The sequence below is a fragment of the Lepisma saccharinum genome, chromosome 3 (assembly GCF_977018435.1).
Source record: "Lepisma saccharinum chromosome 3, izLepSacc3.1, whole genome shotgun sequence".
In the NCBI taxonomy this organism is placed as follows: Eukaryota; Metazoa; Arthropoda; class Insecta; order Zygentoma; family Lepismatidae; genus Lepisma; species Lepisma saccharinum.
In genome coordinates this window covers 109,934,006-109,941,493 of record NC_139231.1, presented here as the reverse complement: position 1 = coordinate 109,941,493, position 7,488 = coordinate 109,934,006, and the positions used below count along the sequence as shown (strand labels likewise).

At 38.4% G+C, this 7,488-nt stretch overlaps 1 non-coding gene across 1 annotated transcript; it reads right to left on the bottom strand.

The window, feature by feature from the left end:
• Positions 1-6,255: 6,255 nt before the first annotated feature.
• Positions 6,256-6,329, bottom strand: TRNAN-GUU (transfer RNA asparagine (anticodon GUU)). The gene has a single exon. It is a non-coding gene; the product is annotated as a tRNA-Asn (tRNA).
• Between the last annotated feature and the right edge of the window lie 1,159 nt (positions 6,330-7,488).

Genomic DNA, 7,488 nt, shown 5'->3' with positions numbered 1-7,488 from the left:
GTTAGAACAAGTGGCGACTCCCCACAGGTTACGCAGTGAAGAAATTAGGTCACGTTTCTACAATTAGTGAATACAACTCTTCAAACCAAGCATTATATTTATTTATTACTATACTATTATTTATTAGTATTGATACTTTTCTGTCCATCTTGCGTCAAACAACTTGAGAATGTTACGGTATTTCCCTAGTTTTCTTGCACTGCGTTTTTAGAAATCCAATTCCCTTAAGAAGGCTCCAAGAGAAAAAAATATAACAGATACGACAGTTCCAATGCAGTTTCTTATCGCAGGAAATTGCAGACATTTGGTAGGCAGTACCATCTGGTGTGTGGAATTACGTAATTTCCTTCCCATCCGTATCCCGTCCTATACGTCTCTAATTCAGAAGAATGAAATTTATCCGAAGAATTTTTTTCTGAACAAGCGGATAGAACAGGTAATCTGATAATTTTACTGAACCAAAAGGGGGGGTTGACCAGTTGAACCCCCCCCCTTAAATACGCTCATGTGTCACACAGAGGCATTTGCTTTGTTTGATCATGAAAAAATTCAATGACGAACGTGTAAGAAATATACTCTCTGTTGATTTCCCTTCCTCCAAGCCATGGTGATTTTTCAAAGCTCTAAACAAAGCAAAATGTCTGGTGCCACTGTTCCCTGTACAATCCGAAGTGGTCTGATCTGTGTGGTCTTGCTCACTTTCGCGTCACTTCGGTACTTTGTGGCATTCACACCTTGTAAACTAACATTTCAGCATTGAAGTTTGCACCACTGACTGTGCTTTTGTTGAAAGATTGTTTTCGTGATATATGCCGGACCTTGTGACCGAGTGGTTAGCACATCGCGCTGCAACGCCAAGGATCCCGGGTTCGAATCCCGCTCGGGGTTGGTTGTTTGTGAATGTCCATTCATCAGTTTCATCACTCATCCCCATATTCGCAAATTAGCCAAGAGGCACAAAACACGAAGTAAAATAAACTAAATCAATCAATCAGTTTTCGTGATATAAGATGATCCTCACAGACAAAATTGCGGAATTTGACTGTGGTAAATTGCCAATGGTAAGTGCCGTAGGGTTAGGCAACACACATAATGTTATGCAAGGTAGTGCATATTTCAGGATATAGGTGTCCCGTTTTCACTGCCGGTGACTATACCTAATCAGGATTTTTCAGGAATTTTGAACTATTTTAAGTTTTTTTTAACCTTCTTCAGGATTTTTCGAGCCTAACTTAAGATTTTTATAACCTATTTTAGGGTTTTTCGAATCTATTTTAGGATTTTTAGAGTCTATTTTAGGCACATAAAAATCCAAGGTCTAATAATAATAGCCTAACGATGATGTTGGCAGGCCCAAAACGAAGGATAGCCAGGAGCCTAAATTTTATAAGCCCGCCCCCCTTAATCAATCAATTTGCATGTGGGAAAGGGGAGAGTTGTGGCCCCTCCCTGGAAATTGATTTCATTAGTTCTTATATTATTTTGCATGATCCACGAACAACGCAACAATTTAAGCTATGCCGATAAGCTCGGCCTGCCACTTTATCTAAAGAAGTGTGGGCGGATGTATCGTGCAACCATACTTCCTGCATATTGGCTACGGAGCTTATAAGTGACGTAGGACTAATTATACAAAAAAAAGAGATCCCTCCACGTAATCATAGTAATTTCATAATGATGAGGGATAAAGAGAAACAAATCATAATGAAGTAGAAGAATCGCAAACGAAAGTTTCGTAATCTCTTGGCCGAGTGAAAGTGAATGCATAATGTGATGTTAATATGGGAAGAGACGAGGGAAACAAATGAACATTTCGATTAAATTTCACCGCAAGCACGAAATGTTTTTCTTTGTTTTTTTGCACGGAAGGGGGCGTCACAGTAACGTTTATCATGAGACAAGGTTACATGGTATGTATATGTATTAATATAAACTTTGTAACCCATTCTTTTTCGATTTTATATCCTCTAATTATACGATAAAGATGGCCGCAACGGCAACTGAAAATTATTTACAATTTATTGTTTGGACTTAACGAGTATTATGCTCGGTGATATGAATATACCTGAGTGACAAGGTAAACGACCATGTTAATTGAAGAGTGCATAATATTTGTACACATGCGCATAGAGCTGTATACAGGTATATGTAATGTTTATATGTGTGCAGGTACCCACACATATAAATTCAAGCCTATTATAATGTATCACATCGCCCAAGTGCTTCGAATCCCACTTTAAACTGTAGGCGCAGTCCCGATTAGCCTTACTGTGCATAAAGTGGACTTAAAACACCAAATCAACAACAACAAATCAACATATCACGTCACCAACTTTCCATTGAAAATGTTTGAGTTTAATTCAATATGACGGCCAATGATATGGCGTACCTCTGCTTGACACACACTACTATGGCTCCCCCTGGGCCTAACATGTTTCTATCATGACCAAATGTACCCAGCATAACTCCATTACATTTTATAGATGGTGTAAAGGGACTTTTGACTCACCTTAGTAAATTGTAATGAGGCCTTTATCAGTCACATAGCTACACATGATATTTTGTATATTCCGATCCCATTGCAGTCCCAGTTTTGATTTTTTCATACGTTTTAGAGTATAGCATGGTGTGCCAAATATATTTGTTTGACGAATTTTGGCAATGACATGTTTTGAGATAATCAAGGTCTAACTAAGGTCAAGGTCATGTGACAAAATGTTCTCTTTATCCGAAGGTAGTCTTGTTAGATATCATTGGAAAGCTTGTACCATTCTCTGCACAATGAAATTCATTTCAGCTTTCTAGGCTAAATAGGAGCAGAGTTACAGCACATTTAGTATAGCTAAACGAGTTTAGAAAGGGCAATTTCTGTAACTTTGACATTGAATAATTTTACAATTGCAAGACAAACGAGACTCAAAATTTCCGTAGTTACTAAGTTCCATGCATGCTTTCAACTCCCCAAAACTCATGAAAATCGGAGATGGTCAGGTTGGGAGCTGTATTGATTTCGTATGGAAAGTTTATTGTACGTATGTGTATATTTGACACCTTCATAATGACATCAAAATAACAGTAATCTCACCTTATATTGCTACATGATTTTTCAATATACTTATTATGTTATGCAGCAGTAACTTCAATTAATTCTTGTCAACAATAAATCCAATTATTTTTTAAAAATATCGCCATGCACCCTGTAGAGGTACATAATGCTTCGGATTTCTCTTTAAACTATAGGTCTAGTCCCGATTAGTCTTTCTGTGCATAAAGTGGGCTTTAGAAATACATAGCCACGCTTATGTAAACATAAATAAATTGATTGATTTGTTGTTTTAAGTTCACTTTATGCACAGTAAGGCTAATCGGGACTGGACCTACAGTTTAAAGTGGGATCCGAACTAATCATAAATAAAGTTTTGGCGTTAGTCAAGGGGGCTGCTCCGGTGTCTTGTGCAACACAATTATTTGATAACTTAATTTTCACCTCACTTACAGAAATCCAACTTTAAACTGTAGGTCCAGTCCCGATTAGCCTTACTGTGCATAAATTGGATTTAAAACACCAATTCAATCAATCAATTACAGAAATCCTGTGCATGCTGACAACATATACTGGATGGGAAAGTTACCATGACGACGAAATTCCTTCCAGCGTCCCATCTTGAAGGACTCTCGCTTTGGCCGAAACCTCAAGAGGCAGCATAAATTTCCCACTGATACAAGAGCCATCTTACCATATAAGAGAACGTGAGTCCCTTTCCACACGATCGACAACAAACTGTGGGCTGCAGTCCGCATTGAGATATTTAGCACAAGTGTTTGGTAAATATTCGACGGTGTATTGGCACCTACGGCAAAGATGCTCTCAATACTAAAACATCAGGTCCCCTGTTTACTAACAAAACACTAATGTGTTTTGATTGGTGGGTCCTCAGCCAATAGTCACATGTCTGCTGATTTTGCATCTCTGCAGAAGACAGTGGCTGGGCTTGTTGATGTTGCACTCTGGGGTTCCTTGGCATCAGATCTAGAGTGGACGACATCTTGCAGTGTCATCCAATGCATTTCCATGACAATGCATCGGTTACTGGATGTTAGTTTGAATAGTGAACGAGCTGATTTAAGTTACTAATAAAGTAACGCCTTACAGTTTCCATTATCTTGCTTCCAAAAGTAACCTGTTACCGTTGTCGTAAAGAAGAACATTTATCTGTTTACACAAATATGTCCTCTGCAACCTGGCTATTTGTGGACGTGATATGATAAGCACCACGCTCCGGCCGCCTTTATTGCCTTCAGATACATATTTCTTACAGGCGCGGCGAACCTCAGAGCCCGCTCCATGTAGGACACTGCTTGAAATATCCCCACGTGAAATCAGCCATCTCGGGAATCGAACCCGGATCTCCCGCGTTATAGTCACACATCCTACCTACTGGACTTCACATTGTACTGTAATAAAGTAGCGAAAGAGATGAATGAGACTCGCTGAGGATAAGTCTCTCGTCTCGTCTCGATATTTTAGTGGGGGTCTCAGTCGTCCAGCTCATTGGCGTCGACAATGGGTGAGAATGGGCTCCAGCCCACCATCAATTCTTAGCTAGCCCTCCTACACAGCCAAATAACGTAGGTGTGAAATTTTCAGAAGCATGGCACACAGACAAGTAGGTAGAAAAAAAAAGAGAAGAAGAAATAAACAAAAGAAGAAAGAAGGCAAAAAGGATTAAACACAAGTAAAATAGGGAGACATAAACGAAGAAAGGAAGACAGAGACAAAAACCGGGGAATAAAAAAAGATAAGAAGAAAAAGAGAGATAAACAAACGTTGAACGAAAGGTAGAGGCAGACGAACAGAGTAAGTAAGAAAGGGAGGGAGGGAGAAGCAAAACGAAGAAAGATATAGACAAACAGAGCACGCAGAGAGAGAGAGAGAGAAGCTGAGGAGAGAAGTAGAAAGAAAGGAAGAGAAAAATAGAGCAAAAGAGAAAAGCAGCGAAATCTTATCAGCTCAGACAACCGACATAAAATTCGTTGCCGATGCCTCGTAACAAGTTTTCTTCAAATTTTATGCAAATAAAAATACTTTTCAAAAAAGATTCTTGCTTTTAGGAGTACAATTTTTTATACCTTACTGCAGGCTAACAAGGCTTGGGCGACCCAACCTAATCTCTCGTACCACTTCCTTTTTCCTATTTATACCTTATATATTATGAATTTTAAATCATCTCTATGTATATAAGCACATTCCATGCACACGAGTTCGCCAGAGAAGCGTGATAAAACGAAGACTCCGCACCGGAAATGACGTACATCGTGAATTATATCAAGTGTAGCTATAGCTAAAGTAATAAATTAGATTCATCGCCAGCCACGGAAAGCTGGGATGTAAGAATTTTAGTGTGGAATTTCTGTTTCTCTTCGATAATGGATGTAAAATTTGATGCCAAAAATCACGACGCAATTACCTATAATTACATTTTTTATTTGCCTGAACTTCCTATAACAGTGAAACTGGAATGATATGCGGAAATCGTATAGCAATGTGTGAATCGCACTTTCTGCTTAAAGAGGTGGTAGCGTGAAACCAACAGCAGACATAATATTAGGCAAACTATCCATCGCGATTTTTAATCGTCTTTATCCACATACTGTGTTGTTTTAAGGAGCTGAATTCTGTTGATGTAAGGCAGATGTTGTCCTCTGCTTATTGACGTTTTTGTAAACTTAAAACAGGCTGAATAAAAATGGTGGTGGACAGTTCGCGTGTACAGAATTACAAGATTTTCTGCACGATGCTCAATTTTTAGTTATTGAATACTAATATTATTGCGAAAATAATGTATTGCAGACACAAATATGGGTTAAAATTTCAGATTACTGTTTTGCTTGTTTGAATTGTTGTTTTAAGTCTAATTTAGACACATATAGGCTAATCGGGACTGGACCTACACTTTAAAGTGGGGTCCGAACCACTGTGCAATGTGCCTCTGCCGGGTGCCAAAACCGGGACCCCTTGATTACAAGCCGACAACGTTACCCCACTACGCCATCGGGCAGGACCCCAATTTACTGTTTTCTACACAAGCACAAAAATGTAATTTCTCACTTGAATCACGTGGTGGTATTACATGAGAATTTCTAAAAAAATTTTTATGTAAAACAAAAACAAACCAAACACAAAAAATCAATTAAATGAGAATATCATTTATTATGTATTACATGAATCGGATAAAAAAGAAGTGAAAAAAATTTCGCCCCCGGGTGGGCTCGAACCACCAACCTTTCGGTTAACAGCCGAACGCGCTAGCCGATTGCGCCACGGAGGCTCACGAGCTTGCCATGTTCTACAGGTTGTAGTGCTGTCGCATGGCAATTCGTGTATCGATTGTGGAGTTATTATTATTATTATTTATTTGTATTTTTAGCATATTAGCTGATTATTATTATTAGAAAATCCTATATTTACGTGTGATATATGTTAAATAATACGTACATCGTTGAAATATTATTTTACTTGCAACATTCATTTTTTTAAACACATGTAGTACCAGAATTGTATTTTGTTACAGGTTATCCCCATTTATTTTTATTGTTGAAGCTAATTATGTGTGTATTTATTTTGGGGAGGTTCTTTACATTGAAGAGATAGTGTAATTTAGGGAGCTTGGATGGGCTAAAGCCCGGTCTTTCACATGCAAAGAAAAATTTGCTTTGAAAAGTGTCAAACAAGGAATGTAGTATGACTTACCTTGGCCTAAAAGTAACAACTGGAATTTTATTTAGGGGGCTTGGATGGGCTTACAGGTCCGGTCTTTCACATGCAAGAGTAAATTTGCTTTGAAAAGGGCCAAAAAACGAAATATTTATAATGTAGTAAAATATATAAATAATATGACTAACCATATGACTTACCTTGGCCTAAACGCAGTGGCGGCGATTAGAGGGGCGAGGGGTGGTAGCTGCCCCCTAGTTTTCGCCACTTTTGCCCCTGCACTATGCAGTGGCGTCGCTAGGCCATCTGCTTTGGGGGGCTGCAACCAGATACATGACTACTACTATTGTAAATATTTTTAATGTTCGAAAATAGCAAAGTGATTAATAAGACAATAATATATAACAAGCATAAGGAATTAAAACTAACATAGACTTACTGCATTAATTTTTATGAAAACAGATGGATATTCTTGTCCTGTTTTTCTAATGCTGGTGAACTATGTCTTTATGTATCAGCTGTACTCTGCGGTTCGAATTTCTTGCAAAATTATCAATAACACAATCCACACACAATTCATGACACTCTTCCTTTTCTATGGCCAGTATTGCAAGTGAGGAAAGTCTGTCTTGGCCCATACTATTACGCAAAAATGTCTTGATTCTCTTCAAACAGCTAAAACTCCTCTCACACGATGCTGATGTCACAGGAATTGTCACTGCAATTTGCAACATTCTGCATAAGTTCGGAAACATGTCTTTTGGAATGGCGTT